This window comes from Polypterus senegalus, chromosome 3 (assembly GCF_016835505.1).
Source record: "Polypterus senegalus isolate Bchr_013 chromosome 3, ASM1683550v1, whole genome shotgun sequence".
Lineage (NCBI taxonomy): Eukaryota > Metazoa > Chordata > Cladistia > Polypteriformes > Polypteridae > Polypterus > Polypterus senegalus.
The window spans coordinates 214,625,627-214,642,781 of NC_053156.1; the positions used below are offsets into that span (position 1 = coordinate 214,625,627).

Here is a 17,155-nt window from a genome sequence, read left to right on the forward strand (position 1 = left end):
TATATATATATATATATATATATATATATATATATATATATATATATATATATGCAAACTCGATTTACTCATTCACTCCCTCACTCAATCATCATCAACAAAAATACTATTTTAGGCCAGTAGGTATCCATTAAAAAATTACATTTCAATATATCAACATTTAGTTGTTAAAAACCCCTCTATAATAGAAAAACTATAAATACTCCAAAATCTCAAAAACACTGTGTTTTGTCTTGGTAGAGTTCTATATTACTCTGCTTTCCCCTTTTGTATTCTTTATTGTGTAGCCTTTGCTAGAATGCCTCAAATCCCATAGACTTACCACTGTTTATAAGGTATTGTACTTTATAACTTCTCCCCACCTTCTCTACTACATATATAACCTCCGGCAATTAAATAGAGTAAAAGATGAGCAGAAGTTACAACTTAAATAATGTATTATTGATAATATTCATAAAATAATAACAATAAGCAAACTACATTTGAATATTTAAAATAAGCCCTAGTCAAGATTGTCAGTTGAAAAGTAAGGCGCCTAAGGCCAGGTTTATACTTCACGCAATGTGACACGTATGCCCGAAACATCCATTAAATTCCAAGGACACCTTGCCACAATATCTCGGGGATGCGCCAATTCCAGAAGCATCGTTGCAAGACAAACAAAATCTCAGGACAGGGCATCAACTCATCGTAAGGTGAACACAAGCACACACATACACTGGCGTTCTTGTAGCTTCACCAAATCCCTGAACCTTCATGTCTTTGGATGGAAAACTGAGCACACTGTGGAAACCCACCAGGAAAATATGCAAACTCCAGGCAGGGAACAGAAGGGACGTGACTCCCTGCGAACAGCAACACTACCGCTCTGCCACTATGCCATCCCCATGTGTGTAATTAATAAAAGTATTCATTATTTAAATGAAATTAACAATTTATCTTTAAAATGTAACATACATGTTTTAATGCATTTCATCATGAAAGTGATATCAAGTATAAATCTAAGAATTCTAAATGTGCTGTCAGCTAGAATATTATAAATTTAATGTGTTCCGTTTGGCGATCTATTGCTGCTTGCCGCTGCTGTCAAGTCAGGAGGAAGCCAGAGCGATTGAAAACGGGGTAGGCTTTAAAATGATGTTTACGACAGTCTACTTTCATGGTAAAGTAAACTACTGTACAAGGTTACATTGGACATTTAGAGTTTAAAGCTGAAATTTCCACTTTAATCACAAAATAGGCATTTTCATTATGTCCTTATTTTTTGTCTCTGCGGCTCAAATACACCGCCGTACATTCTGATGGTATTGTAAAGGTGCAAAAAAAAAAAAAGACGGCACAGAAGATGTTATGTGAGACTTTTAAAATGTATCATGTCATTACTTTGTGAAATATGCGATGCTTGCATATCAAAGCAACATGAATACATTTGTATGTCTGCATTTTGCTTCACCACATGGAACCATTCATCAAACATCGAAATACACACATCAATCCTGGAGGATCCTAAAAGTGGCTGGAGTAGCAAGACATTCAGGCTAGAATTCAGGGTTTGAATGTGGAGAGTTATGACAATATTCCAGAAGAAGATGACATGACTGTATTTGGATAAATGTATATTGTTGTACATGAATAAATGTAAGACTTCCCCTGAAAATAAGCCCTAGTGCATCTTTTGGAGCAAAAATTTATATAAAACACTGTCTTATTTTCGGGGAAACATGGTATACATCTTGATAAATGCTGATGTGTAATTTCAGATGGCATACAGACTTGTTAGTTACTCAAAATGTCTCTAGTCAAATCATCATTTTTAGTCAGCTTTCTTCAGAACAGGCCACATGCCTGTCTCAATATGGCTGTCAAGTTGTGCTTCTCAGTGTTGTCTTCTTTTCAGTCCATGGTGTGTGAGATGCTCCTTCATCATGATGGTGTGTGTGAGAGAGAGAGAGGGAAGGGTAAAGCAACGAATGTATATATTCTTTGTCCAAATTCTTATACCAATAGGGTGTCGTGCTACAGAATGGCCTCTGATTCAAACCAATCCCCAAAAAGCCATACTTCAGACCAATGGGGATACACAGTGCCTTTCACACCTGCCACCAAATCCATTTGTTGAGCTAATGCTTGCCAGCCAGTGGGGAATGATTGAGAGAGTCCTGCAGAGAATTACTTGCCAAACGGGTTTCAGGCACTTCCCCCAACCCTGTCATAAAATTCCTCACTCGGCCCTAAAGACATTAAACATCAAACCATTGCTGTTTTCATCAATGATATAACACTAATATTACATTGTGTTGTCTAAGTTGGAAATAAAGACATATAAAATATTTATCAACTTGTATACAGACTTTCACACCACAACATACTGATTTAAATGTTGTGACGTAAAATAAAATTTTTTATTTGTCCATATTTGTCATTAATAATACTATACGAAGTACAATATGCTAACATGCATGAGAAAGAGTAGCAGGCCCTCTGAGACCTGTTTGAGAAATGCCAATGTGTGCAAATGAGTCTCCAGCAGATGAGTGGTGTAAACGAACAACTGCACTGTCCAATAGTGTCAACGGACATGAGAGGAAGACAGCAAAAAGAAATGGCATTGTCATCTGCCATACAGACAGAAGGAGCTCTGAAGTGGAAGGAAGGAGAAAAGTTCCATACATGACACCTGTTTCAAGTCTTCTATTGGTTTTGATCAATTAAAATTGAATCACTTTTACTTGATAATGTACCAATTCCACACCATATAATACTTCTAAATGCAGATGGAAATTATTTATTTATTTTACTCTCTATCATTATGGAAATATGGTATGAATATACCTGTATTAGGTTTGGAAATTGAGCATTGAATTGTCCAATTTGTAGTGAGACTGTGGACAAGATACAAAGGTTTCTCACATAACACAAACGGTGACAGTTACAATGATGTTGTAACATGAATGATATACAAAATCTCTCAACGTATGCTACCACTTCCGAATTGTTAGTTGTATCAGAAGTTTTTACAAGTGAATCCGAAGTTTACAGGAATGGTGTTTTATTTGCTAAATTTAAAAAATTGCTCTTCAATTGAGTTTTATTGAGGTCATTTTGATGTTTACAAACCTATTACAGCTATATATCTTACACCAAACATTGCAATCAGGTATATTCTCTTGCTTATGTAATGTGACCAAATTATCTTAAAACTATACTAATAAAACGGGAAAATGTAAGGACTGTGCTAAACATACTCATATAGACAATATCAGATGAAATCCGTTGATAAAACTTGTGGTAACATATGCACAAAATATCCTGAGAGCAACAGAGCTTTAGTTACTACACTTATACACAAAAAACCAGAAGTTAGCAGACTTATGGTTGCTAAATATACACTAAAACAACCTTAAGCAAACAATAATGGAGTTTCTAAATAAGTAGTCCCTCCGTATCTGTGGGAGATAACGTACCATAATAACGGATGAGTGAAAACCGCAGATAATAGCAAACCTTATATATACTATATAGGCAATCTGTGGGGATTACGTTTCTGAAAAAATCCGCAGATATGGAAACCGAGTGTAGATACTGAAGAAGCATTCATCCTATGTGACTGGGTTCTGGTGGGATGCTAACTTGGTTGGAGGACTGCTGCAGGGTGGATGGGGTTGGAGTTCGCTCTCTGCACTCTTATTATATGTTATTTAATGTTGATTTATTTTGTTTTCTTATTGTGTCTTTTATTTTTCTATTCTTCATTATAAATCTTCATATATATATGTAAAGCACTTTGAGCTACTGTTTGTATGAAAATGTGCTATAGAAATAAATGTTGTTGTTGTTGTTGCTCTCGCCCCCAAAGCTTGGTAACAATCCTTTCACAGGTTCACCTACAGAACACTTGTTATACTTCCTTTTACTTTCTTGATTGTGTCTATTTCAATTATCCTGTAGGTGCTCTGCCAAAAGGCCGTTAATCACTGAAACAGCACCGATCCGAGAACCTCACTAAACCACTGAATCGATAGTAGCGATGGGCAGTGTGTACAAAGGGCAGGGACTAAATCAGTGCAAGGTTATGATCCACACTTACTGAGAACTCCCCGTTCATCAGGAACCCCCATGACAAGTGGTGTTTAATGGCTTACCCATGCCATTCGCCACCAGGCAGCCACACGTCAATCTATTCAGTGTGACATGCATGCACCTCCAGAGGTCTAAGGGCATCACCGACCTGTTGTTGCTGCTGCCTATTGTACATGGCTGCAACTAGGCATGAGTAGGTGTTGTGAAATGGGTTGCACATTTGTAGATACGGTTAAAAATCCATGGTGTGGTATTGTTGTCTTATGCAAAATAAAAGTTAAATTTATAGCAATACTGAAAGCGTGGATACCTTTTACAAAGCAAATGCTATAGCATGATTAATAGTGAGAGGGAGGTTGGCTGAGCATGAGGCATCAAATAGTGGACTATGGGATTGTTTGTATGGGGTCGCTTCCTAACCTCTCTCTCTCTCTCATTTCTCCTAGGGCACGAAGTAGAAAATGGCCGACAGTGGGGTAACTCGCGTTGAAATCATAATTGAGGAACTCCAAGCACTTGATGAACAGATTCAGAAACTCCTGTCCCGACGGAAATACCTGAGAAATCTGAAGGCCCGGCTGTTGGATAAACCGTCCTTGCCATCTGGAACCGGCGAAACATCAACCCCGCGTTGTGCCGACCTCACCCCGCGTCGTAGGAGCGGCGCGCTGCTGACCTCGGTGGATTTCAGCTATGCAGGCGGGGGTTCAAGGCCAGAGCACCTCCATCGGCACAGGCGAGCATTTTATCTCAGAACCGGTTTGACCCTCTCCGCGTCCCCATTTCGCCTTCAGCACCTGGTGATGTATTAGTGGTAGGTGATTCTATCGTTAGAAACCTTAATGTCGCATGCCCTAATGCAAAATCGTTTGTTTCTTGTTTTCCCGGTGCTCGTGTCCGAGATGTAATGAAAACGTGCGCCAGCAGTCTACGAGAAACACAAGGAGAGGGCAGTTGGATCAATCGTCTTGCATGCGGCGTAAACGATATAAGGCACCGACAATCAGAAATCCTGAAGGCTGACTTCGCAGCTTTGATTAAAGACACGAAGGAGAGGACCCCATCGGCAAAGATCTTCGTTTCGGGTCCACTACCTCTCGTCAGACGATCCAACGAGTACTACAGTCGTCTGCTAGGGTTGAACAACTGGCTACAGGGTTTCTGCAAGAAGAAGGATGTCGGTTTCATCAACAATTGGAATCTCTTTCTGGAAAGGCTGCGTCTCTTCAAGCGTGATGGCCTGCATCCGAACAGTTTCGGCGCCCGGGTCCTCTCCGAAAACATATCGAAGGTAATTCGTTTTCTTGACTATCTATCTCTGCTCTTAACCCCTTCCGAAATAATACTGCTGTGCCAGGACATGATGAATGTTTAATAGAGTCTTCCGTTAAAGTGCACACCATTAATACTGTAATAAGCAATCTCAATGCACGTAGAAAACCTAGGAAATACGGCATAAACTCCAATAATCTAATTAAAATCACTATTTTAGAGGAACAATGTATTAAAACTATAAAACAGATCACAGATTAAACAAAAATACACACAGCGCGCTAATAATAATAATTTAGTTCCTATTCCAAATAACAATAACGCACATAGTACTCATCTCTGCACCTCCGAAACATTAAATATGGCACTATTAAATGTTAGAGCTTTAACTAACAAAACGTTTTTTATCAACGATCTTATTAGTGATAAAAATAGATCTTATTGCACTAAATGAAACATGGCTGAATTCAGATGCGCGCAGTTTTAATCGAATCTGCCTCCGGATTACAGTTTTACTCATGCAAACCGCCAGGGAAAAGGGGGCGGATTGGCTAACATTTACTCGAGCGATTAAAATGTAAAGATGTCAGTTTTGGTAAGTTCAAGTCCTTTGAGTATCTCGCCGTTGTTATTCATGGAGATTCTCAAGTTCTAGTACTATCCGTGTATAGACCTCCTAAATATAACGCGTCGTTTTTTGAGGAATTCTCTGACTTAATGTCAATTTTAATTACTAACTATGACACACTCCTAATAGTTGGCGACTTTAATTTTCATATAGATAATCAGTGTGATCTAAAAGTAAAAGAATTTATGAACCTCCTGGATTCTTTTGATTTGAGACAACTCATAAATCAGCCTACACATAAAGCAGGTCATACATTAGACTTAGTGATTACTAAAGGACTGAAAGTTGATATAAAACAGATCATTGATATTGGTCTATCAGACCATTTTCTTCTACTTTTTAATATAGAAATAATGATAAAAACACTCATGAGAAGCATATTGTTAAAAACGCTTCTTTGATTCGCAGCAGCTTTAAAACTTACAAACATTTTAAGCAATCAGTCCGTTTATAGTGCCAGCTATAATAGCGAGGACAATGTAAATAGTAAGGTGGAAAGATTGAATTCTAAAGTGAGAGCTGCTGTTGACATAGTTACACCTGAAAAGACAGTGAAAAAATCTTCTAGCATTGTATACCATGGAAGACCCAAAGAGTGTCTGATTTAAAGAGAACATGCCGTAGAGCTGAGCGTCAATGGAGGAAGACTAAACTTACTATCCACCACGAAATATTAAAAGTCAAAATAACAGAATACAATAACACTGTCCGTCTTGAGAGACGCTGCTATTTCTCAAGATTATAAATAACAATGCTAGTAATCCCAGAGTCTTATTTTCAACAATTGATCGCCTACTAAACCCAGGTAGCTCAAAGGAATGCCTCCTAAGTGCTTCCAGTGAAACCTGTGAGGCTGTCGCTGTATTTTCAATCAAAAATTAATGATATTAGAAATAACATAGTATATCTCCCCAACACTAAGGATCCCCTAAACCCCAACATCCTGTTATAAACAAATTAAACTCTTTCACTAGGATAGATTTAACTGATTTAAAGAAAATAATCTCTCAATTAAAACCCTCCACCTGCGTCCTTGACCCGATACCAACAAGGTTTTTCAAAGAAGTATCAGGCGTGCTAATTGATAATGTTCTGACATAGTAAATTCGTCACTAGATACTGGGGTCTTCCCAGACTGTCTTAAGACTGCTGTAGTCAAACCCCTACTTAAGAAACATAATCTTGACCCTCAGCTCTTGAAAATTTTAGACCCATCTCTAACCTGCCTTCTTAAGTAAAGTTCTGAGAAGGCAGTCATTATGCAGTTAAATGACCACCTAAATAAACATGCTATTCTTGATAAATTTCAGTCAGGTTTTAGAACAAATCACAGCACAGAAACTGCACTCGTTAAAGTAGTAAATGACTTGGTAAATGCAGACAGAGGCCATTTATCTGTTCTCATCCTCTTAGATCTGAGTGCTGCATTTGACACCATTGATCACAACATTCTTAGAAATCGCCTTAGTCAATGGGTGGGCCTCTCTGGCAGTGTCTTAAATTGGTTTGAATCCTACCTGACAGGGAGAAAATATTTTGTTAGTTGTGGGAATTACAACTCAAGACACATGATATCCAATATGGTGTTCCACAAGGCTCTATCCTGGGTCCGCTGTTATTCTCAATCTACATGCTTCCGTTAGGTCAGATTATCTCAGGGCACAACGTGAGCTACCACAGCTATGCTGATGACACACAGCTGTACTTATCAATAGCACCTGATGACCCGATTCTATTGATTCACTAACACAATGTCTGACTAGTATCTCAGAATGGATGAATAGTAATTTTCTCAAGTTAAATAAAGAGAAAACTGAAATTTTAGTGATCAGCAATAATGGATACAATGAGGCTATTAGAAATAAACTGGATACATTAGGATTAAAAGTCAAGACGGAGGTAAAAAGCTTAGGGGTGATTGTTGACTGTAATCTGAATTTTAAATCACATATTAATCAGATCATTAGGACAGCATTTTTTCACTTAAGAAACATAAGTAAAGTTAGACCTCTTATATCACTGAAAGATGCTGAGAAATTAGTTCACGCGTTTGTTTTCAGTCGACTAGATTACTGTAACGCACTCCTCTCAGGACTACCCAAAAAGATATAAATCGTTTGCAACTAGTGCAGAATGCAGCTGCTAGAATCCTAACTAGGAAAAGAAAATCAGAACACATCACACCAGTTTTGATGTCACTACACTGGTTACCTGTGTCATTCAGAATTGACTTTAAAATTCTGCTTATGGTTTATAAAGCCTTAAATAATCTCGCCCCATCTTATATATCGGAATGTCTGACACCTTATATTCCAAATCGTAACCTCAGATCCTCAAATGAGTGTCTCCTTAGAATTCCAAGAACAAAACTTAAAAGAAGTGGTGAGGCGGCCTTCTGCTGTTATGCACCTAAAATCTGGAATAGCCTGCCAATAGGAATTCGCCAGGCTGATACAGTAGAGCACTTTAAAACACTGCTGAAAACACATTACTTTAACATGGCCTTTTTATAACTTCATTTTAATCGTAATTTAACTTAATCCTGATACTCTGTATGTTCAATTCATCATAATAACTATTCATGGTGGCTCTAAACTCCGTACTGACCCCTACTCTCTTTTCTGTTTCTTTTTCCTGCGCCACCACCACCTACTCAAAGCTTCATGATGCTCCAACAATGATGGATGGATTAAAAGGAAGAAGTCTACGTGACCATTATCATCATCAAGCCCTTCCGTGAGAATCCTAAATCCAAAGAGGACTGTTTCATTTATGTTAGGTAGAATGCCCAGAGGGGACTGGGCGGTCTCATGGTCTGGAATCCCTACAGATTTTATTTTTCTCCAGCCGTCTGGAGTTTTTGTTTTTCTGTCCCCCCTGGCCATTGAACCTTATTCTTATTCGATGTTAATGTTGATTTATTTTGTTTTATAATTGTGTCTTTCATTTTTCTATTCTTTAATATGTAAAGCACTTTGAGCTACTGTTTGTATGAAAATGTGCTATATAAATAAATGTTGTTGTTGTTGTTGTTCATGTTGGATTCAGTTTGACATGTGTGTGGTTAATTAATTTTATATTTTTAAATTGTGAATAGCTGAAACCGACAGATGGGCAAAGGGAAAAACACCAGGCACAAAAAAATCCCAAAATGAACAGACAAATATCCATACATTCACAGGGCTGCTGTTAGTAAATATACCTCAAGACACATTGATATGAAGAGAGAAAGTTCTGTTTGACATGTAAATCAAAAAACGACATTTGCCCTGGTTCAACAATTGCAATGATGGGTTTAATTATAATTCACACATTGATTATTAATCTAATAAAGAAATTCTCATTTGGTCCATGAACGTTTACACCCTGAGTTATCTGTCAAAAGTGAAAAAATGACTGTCCTGCCTTTATTTTTTGAATAATAAGGCTTTATTCGGAGTTACCTCCCCAAGTGGAGACTACTGAAACCCTTAGGGTGTAAAAGGCCTTAATGTCCATACTGCTGTGCTTTGGAATGAACAGATGAACAACCTGGGATGTGTTTCAAAGGTGGGAGACTCAGATTATAACCGTTTGAATATTCACCAGGACCTGTTAAAGGTTTAGTATTTGGTTTACACTCAACCTCAGAACATTGTCCCTACTGATATAAGAAAATATAACAGTGAGATTCAAATGACATTATTTTGTGCAGAAAGAATAATTGAAGTCAACTCTGTGCCAGATTTTTGTAAGTACAAGGACAGGTGTATTATGCCATTGTCTTAGGAAATTGCCCAGGTGAAGTCGGGTAACACAGCTAGTATGAATTATATTATTAATAAACACAATACAGAAACCTGAAGTAAAACTGAAAAGAAGGTGCAGAAATAGTATGAATGCACTTTTATTTAATATTGTTTTTTAAAAACAGAAGATTATGTCCACGAAAAAATTCAAACCTGCACTTTCATATATAAAACAATCATATGATATATCAGTGGTATAAAAAAATGACATAGATAATCACTCAGTGGGGGATATTGCAAGCAATCTAAGCCAAAAACAAAATAGACACCGAAGAACATAAACAACCCAGACAATTAAGATTACCACAGAGAGTTTGTAGAAACTCAAATTATGTGAGAGAAAAACAAACCAGAGAGCGCAAAGTTCATGAAAGCAGTCTGTCTAATAAAAGAGGTCAGGAATATCAAAATAAATTAACGATAGCCAATGTGCTTGAGGGAGAAATACCCCTTCTTCACTGCCAAGAATTTAAATGGAAATGGAACTCTGATTTTGTTGGAAACAAACAGCTAAACAGAACTAAACATATAAATTACCAAAGATATGTATCAAATAACATTTTTCTGGTCTTTTATTCTCTTGATAGTTCTAACTACAAATAATATCTTTTTTTAGTGTTTAACAGAAATTTTTTGGTAGATGATATAAACCGTGATCTTTTCTCTCATTTTAGTTTATACAATCTTTCGTTGCCTCTTTTTCCTTGTGCTTCTTTTTGATTATTGAAAGGTTGAACCATTGAAATTTAGTTTGTACATTTTACTAGTAAAATTACATTTATCTCTTTATGTTATGTATGTCTCTGAAACTCTGTTTACTTTAGTTTTTTTGTTTCACGCATGATTGTCAGAGGGTCACACTCCCAAGTTCCTTACAGGTTGTGGTACCCCGGCCGGGACGCCCAGGAGGACCGGAGGAGGGCTTGTGCCTCCTCCAGACTGCGAGGGGGTGTCTGCCCTGGTTATGTTGGGGGCCTCGGGTAAAGGGCTTGGAAGCCCAGCCCTGTAGGGACCCGTGGCCACCACCAGGCGGCGCCCCAGTGCCTGAATATCCCAGGAGCCCAGCACTTCCGCCACACCAGGAAGTGCTGGGGGGAAGACGACAGGGGACACCTGGACTGCTTCCGGTTGCGCAGCCGGCACTTCCGCCACACTGGGGCGTGGCTATGGAGGAATGCCGGGAAGCAGCTGGAGCCCATCCGGGTTCCTATTTAAGGGGCCGCCTCCCTCCATTCAGAGGCGGAAGTCGGGTGAAAGAGGACGGAGCTGGAGAGAGGACTGGAGGCGGCCAGGAGAGAGGCACAGAGACTGTGAGGCCTGGACATTGGGGGAATCGGTGCTGGAGGCACTGGGGTTTATGGTGCACGTAGTTTGTAAATAGTTGTAAATAAACAGTGTGTTGGGTGCAACAACGATGTCCATCTGTCTGTGTCCGGGCCAGCGTCCACAAGGTATATAATCCCACTGTAGGCTGAGAGGGGGCGCTGCCACTAACTGTGCTGTCTTTCTTTTCCTCCACGGTGTGGAGAAACCACTCAATAAGAGCAACTGACTCGGCCCCTTCTGGTCCTTCATTGACCAAGCAGCCGTCTAGATGGCGTTCCTTCACAGCTTCATAAATTAAATGCGAAGCACTCATAAGAGACAGTATTTTGTGGTTGATTTCACTCCATCTTATGTTTGTTTTTTGTTTGAACTTGAAGTAAATGGGGACAGCCCAATCAGAACCCCAACATTTATCAACTGTCACAACCTATCATTGCCTCAGATGACCACACTGTTCATTTCAAAAAATTTTTGTGTATATTTTATGAACCTCAAGTTTGTTTAGTTTGGAATGTTTTTATGTGTATATTTATTAACTGCAAGACTGTTCTCTTTAGGATTTTTTGTATATTTGTAGCAACAGCATGTCTGTTCACTTTGGGATTTTTGTGTGTATATTTAGCAACCACAAATCTGTTCACTTTAGGATTTTTTTGTGTATATGTAACAACAGCAAGTATGTTAATTTTGGGATTTTTTCATGTGTGTTTAGTTATTATAAGTCTGTTCACATCAAGATTTTATTAAGTATATTTAGCATCCGCAAGTCTGTTCATTTTAGAATCTTTTGTGTATACAGTATGTAACAACTGCATGTATGTGCACTTTGGGATTTTTTGGTGTATATTGAGCAACTGCAAGTTTGTTGCTCTTGGGGTTTGTTGCTCTTTTTTGTACATATGTATATACAGATTTTTAAAACTGATTTGTCTGATTTTGTCTGTATATTTAATACGACTCCTACATTTTTCTGTTTTATTAGTATAAAGCTGAAATAATTCAGTCACATCAGATAAGCAAGAAAATGTACTTGATTGTGATATTTGGTGTAACCAATTTTCAGTCTGAGTGAGATCAATAGTTGTAATAGGTTGTAAACATTGTGACTGAGTGAAACAGAAATGAAGAGCCAAAAAAATTTTGGAGTGCCAACCGGGGAACTCCATTTATAACTCTATTTAATCACAGAATGAAAATAATAGGAATAAGACCTATAGGCACTCAAGCTTTAAAGTTCAGTTTCAGAATGAACATCTCGTTCCAGGGATCACCCATTTTCTTTGCATCCTGGTGGAAGGAATGGAGTCTTCTCTGGGTATTGTCAGCTTGGCTAGGAGCCATCCTGAGAGGTCCTCTCGGAACTGAGGTGGAGAGAGAAGAAATTGTTAATGGCAGCACCCCCACTTGTCCCAAGGTGGTATCACTTACCTTCTCAGAGCTTGGAAGGTGGACCCTAGGTGTGCATACCTGATAACATCAAAATGACCTCTGCAAAGCTCCTATGAAATGCAATCATTTAATTGGCCTACCGTTTACTTCAAATTTAGCAAATAATACATCATTTGTGCAAACTTCAAATACATTTGTACAAATTTCTGATGCAGCCAGCAATTTGCAAGTGTTCGTGTAGGTTGAGAAATTTTGCATATCATTCATATTCATATATTCATATTCATAACAAGACGAGACGTCAGACATGGGAAAGGTTTGGGGCAGCCACCCGTATAATATGTTCCTGGCTGCAAAAGTAAAGAATTGTAATACCAGAGTAGTTTACAAGACTGAGTCCAAAACAGAACCGAATTCCAGAGGAAGGGATTGGGGCTTTATAGGAGGTCTGGGGGAAGTGATGTCAACCTCGAGGCTGGGACCGGAAGTGGCGTGTCCTGAGTTGAGGCAGAGGTTCCTGGTGGGATTACCCGAGAAAGGTCTGCAGGGGACTTAGAAAGAGAGTTAGTGTACCCCGCCGCACCCTGGGCAGACGTGCTACCCTTATTCTTTAAGGCCTTCAGCTGCTTCCTATTTGCACGTGTGTGACAATATACATTACAGCATGATTGTAATTTTCGCCACTTGTATTATATGAAAAAAGTTAGTATCATGCCCACATTCTCACTACAAATTAGACAATGTGATGTTGAATTCTAAGCCTAATATCTCCGTATTGTATTCACACAATGATAGACAATAAATCATTTCCATCTGCCTTTACACATATTACACAGTGTGGAAATGGTACATTATCAAAATAAGGGAATACCATTTTAATTGATCAAAAATAATATAAAACTTGAAACAGGCATTTCTTCCACTTCATAGCTCTGTCTGCACGCCATATTTCAATGTCATGTCTTTTTCCTAAGACACCTCTTCTTCTTTACTTGTCAGTCCACCCTATTGCTTGGAGGTGCTGTTCATCTACACCACTCATCTACTGAAGACTTTCATTTGCATACATTGGCACGACTCAAACAGGCCGCAGAGCAGCTGCTACTCCTTCTCTTCTGGCTTCTGTTAGCATAGTGTTCTCAGTAGAGTATTATTATAGACAAATCTGGACAAATGAAACAACATGTGTTAGAAAATGTTATTTTTTCTATAATGTCTCCAAATTTCAATCAAATCTATCAAATATGTTTTTGAGATTTTGGAGTATTTATTTTTTCTATGGGGGTGGTTTACCCTAAACATTGATATGTCAGAATGCCCTTCCTTAACAGATACAGTAGATACCTACTGCCCTAGATGTACCATCCTGCTAAATATCATCTTTTTAACAAAACAGGAAAAATAGTGTTTTTGTTGATAAGTGAGTGAGTGAGTCAGTTAACTTTGCTTTATCTATATATAGATGAATGAGATAAAAGTTCTTCCATATTTTTTATTCACTATAGTTTAGAGATTTCATAATATTCCAATCTCCCTTTTGTAATTTTAACTTACTGTCTAAACAAAGTATTGGTTATAGTAAAAGATGCTTTTATTGGGTGTGTATCATTACATTTACATTTTTATAAATTATATTTTATAGATTTTTCTCAATTCAGTGTTGGTTTTATTTGTTGACCTGTTCTTTTCGTAATTAGTCAAATTAAAAATTAAATGTCAAAGAATTAAGAGTAGTTCGGCCATGAGCACATCTGATTGTAAGCCTCTGCCATTTAGCATAGCATTCTATTATTTCATAAAGGAATGGCTGGTCAGAATGAAGCATAACTTTAGGTCAGCCACTAGAATGAATGCCCCAGACTAAAGGAGATTCAATCTTTAATTACAGCTTAGACTACACAAATCTTTTAATTCAGCTACCCATAGTTACAGAGTCTGTAAGTAGCTCAGAAACAATTTCCCTACTGTAACTGGTTGTTATTGTGGCAGAATTAAAGGCACAAAAGGAATCTGTGATTGTGCAGGCAGCAGTTGGTCCACCTCAGACTTTTGTAGCCTTAACATAGCAGCTGAGTATTCAATGCCCTGAACATAATGCTTGGGAGAGGTTTCTGTACATTTTTTTTTTGTTTAGCTGGTCCAACTGATTTTTGAGCTGTGGCTCAGATAAATTTCCTCTCACTGATCTGAATGTGCCTCCAAGTTCCAACTGGACCACAAGATAATGAGCATTCTAGTTAGTTTAATGTAATGGATTTTCTAAAAAGATTCCAATTTCTGTAAAACAATCAAACTAGAATTTTATTATATTATAATTATAGATTTCAAAATGTTAGGCACAAACTCCAGTTGGAATAAAGACATCTATATATCTGTATAAAGATGACAATTGTAGAAGACATTTTTTTTTATATTAGCATAGAGAGTAGCAAATTAACATAAAGAGCCATAAAAAGTAATTAAAAGCTTCTAAAACATTAGATTAAGCATAAAATTAGAATGTTAAGCAAATAAGATAGGCCAAGCAAATAGTTAACTAAAATCAGTTATATTGCATTATTTTTAAGCTTACAGCAGAAATTACCAGTTTGAGAACGCACAGGAAAAAGAACAGAGATTGATGTACAGAAACCAACTTAGAACAGGATAAAAGTTTGAGAACCCCTGTGCCCAAGGCTAGGAAGCTAAGGAAACGATACCTCAAACAGAAGATGGCTCTGGGAGGCACGTAAAGGAACCAGCTGGATTGGGAAATCAGCAGAAAGAAAACAAAAGGCTTTTGCTGTAAGCAAGGTTACACTGACGTAATGCATGAAGAGAAAATCTTAGTAAATTCAGGCATTAGCAAAAATATTAGAAGAATATATTAGGAATTAACTTTAGTGTAGAAATTAAGACAAATCAAGCATGCCAAGCAATGATTAAATGAAAGCATATACTATATTTCTTTTTGATTAAAGCTTAAGCTTCAAGCCACCATTATAAAAAAGTTTGGAAAATTTAAGAAAGGAAATGATGAGAGGAAACCCATATATGGAATCAAGGCCTTGGCCAGTTAAAGAAAATAAGAAAAAACAAACTAGAAATGAACAATAGACAGTAAACATACCAGCCCGGCCAGCTGCAGGGTAAAGTCAGGAGATAATAAGGGTTCCCATGGAAACTCAAGGTACTGGCCGGACTGAAGTAGAGGGGAGTCAGAGAAAATGAGCAAATGAGCTAATATGAGCGAGGTCGGAGAATATAAGAAATGGCTATATAAGTTTTGTGTCCGGAACTGTTCAGGGCTTGATCTTATTCGGCCGAATTGGGTTGAGTCCGTGTTGTTGATTTATTACAATAAAGCTTTGAAACTCTGTCTGTCTATCCCGAATCCTAATAGCCTTTATTTTTAGGTAAAACGCCTTCTGATGATGAATTTTTCACCACAACACAATATAATGATCTAAATAAAGTAATGAATCCTAAAAATCAGATCAAGGCTTAGTAAAATGAAGAAAAATAAATATTCTTTCTTTTCTAATAAGGAAGCAGACTCATCTGTAGTGAAGACATCAGATACCGAATAATTATTTGGCAACCTCTGACCAGTTAAAGTTCATTTGTAGTTGTAGGTCCAGGCTTCAGAATTCAGAATTGGATTCCGACGTGGCTGGTAACCTAAGAAGATTTCACTTGGGTAATATTCTAAGGCTCTGGTGACGGTAATTCTCCTCCACTCCAAGCATTGGCATTCTATGGTAACACCTTCTCTTTTTCTCCTTCTGCAGATTGATAGATTGAAGGCTTTTCCACCAGTGTCTGTCCACCTGGACCTGCTTCTTCCTGCCAGAAATGACCTTAACCAGAAGAACCACCATCTTTGGTAGTTGTATCAAGCGGAGACACTCTCTTCTAAAAAGATGCAACTTAACACCTTACCTGCATATTATCCAGTTGTACAGAATTTGCCTATGGATGTCGCAAAACTTCTCACTGTCTTTGCTTTGTTATTACAACAGATACAGGGATTAAACAGAATAGCCATAAAATAAAATAAAATAAAATAATTGAGTTACAGTTGTAGTTTTTAATAGAACTTATTATGGTTCTAGTGGGAGTGTTACATGTTCAGCTATGTCCCTAATTTTAGTTGAATCTCTGGAACATTATGATGATATTAGATTATACATGACTTATTCATCAAAACACTTGGTCTGGCATAAAACAGCCAAAAGTTTAAGGCAACAGTTGTTTCCTTCCCATACAGAAAAATGACTAACACAGTCACCAGAAAATAAGAAATATAAGAGATTCAGTTTTAAATGCTCCATTTGTGTTACAGTAAGTATGTAGAGCTTAAGGACAGGTTTGTTATTTTTCAAGTCAAAATTACTTCTTCACAAACCCGGTATTATATGCATTTACCATATGAAGTTGTGTTCTGAAGTTAAGCATTTTCTATAAATTAAAAAAAAAATGTCTGAGGATATAGCGGGTTGGATAATGGATGGATGGATGGATGGATGGACTGGTGCTTTACAAAGGAGGGTATAGGGTATGGAACACCACCAGAAAAAAAGTTTAAATTTCAATATATGTATGAAAATATGCCTTCCGTGTTTTACCTGCATGTTTATGACGACAAAAGGGATCATTCTGCATATTCCTGGTACTATTTTTCTTGTGTTAA

General features: G+C 37.6%; 1 long non-coding RNA gene across 1 annotated transcript; it reads left to right on the forward strand.

Moving 5' to 3' along the window:
* Positions 1-4,853: 4,853 nt before the first annotated feature.
* LOC120525818 lies at positions 4,854-16,532 on the forward strand. The gene is made up of 2 exons (XR_005633025.1): positions 4,854-4,894; positions 16,254-16,532. It is a non-coding gene; the product is annotated as an uncharacterized LOC120525818 (long non-coding RNA).
* The last annotated feature ends 623 nt before the right edge of the window (positions 16,533-17,155 follow it).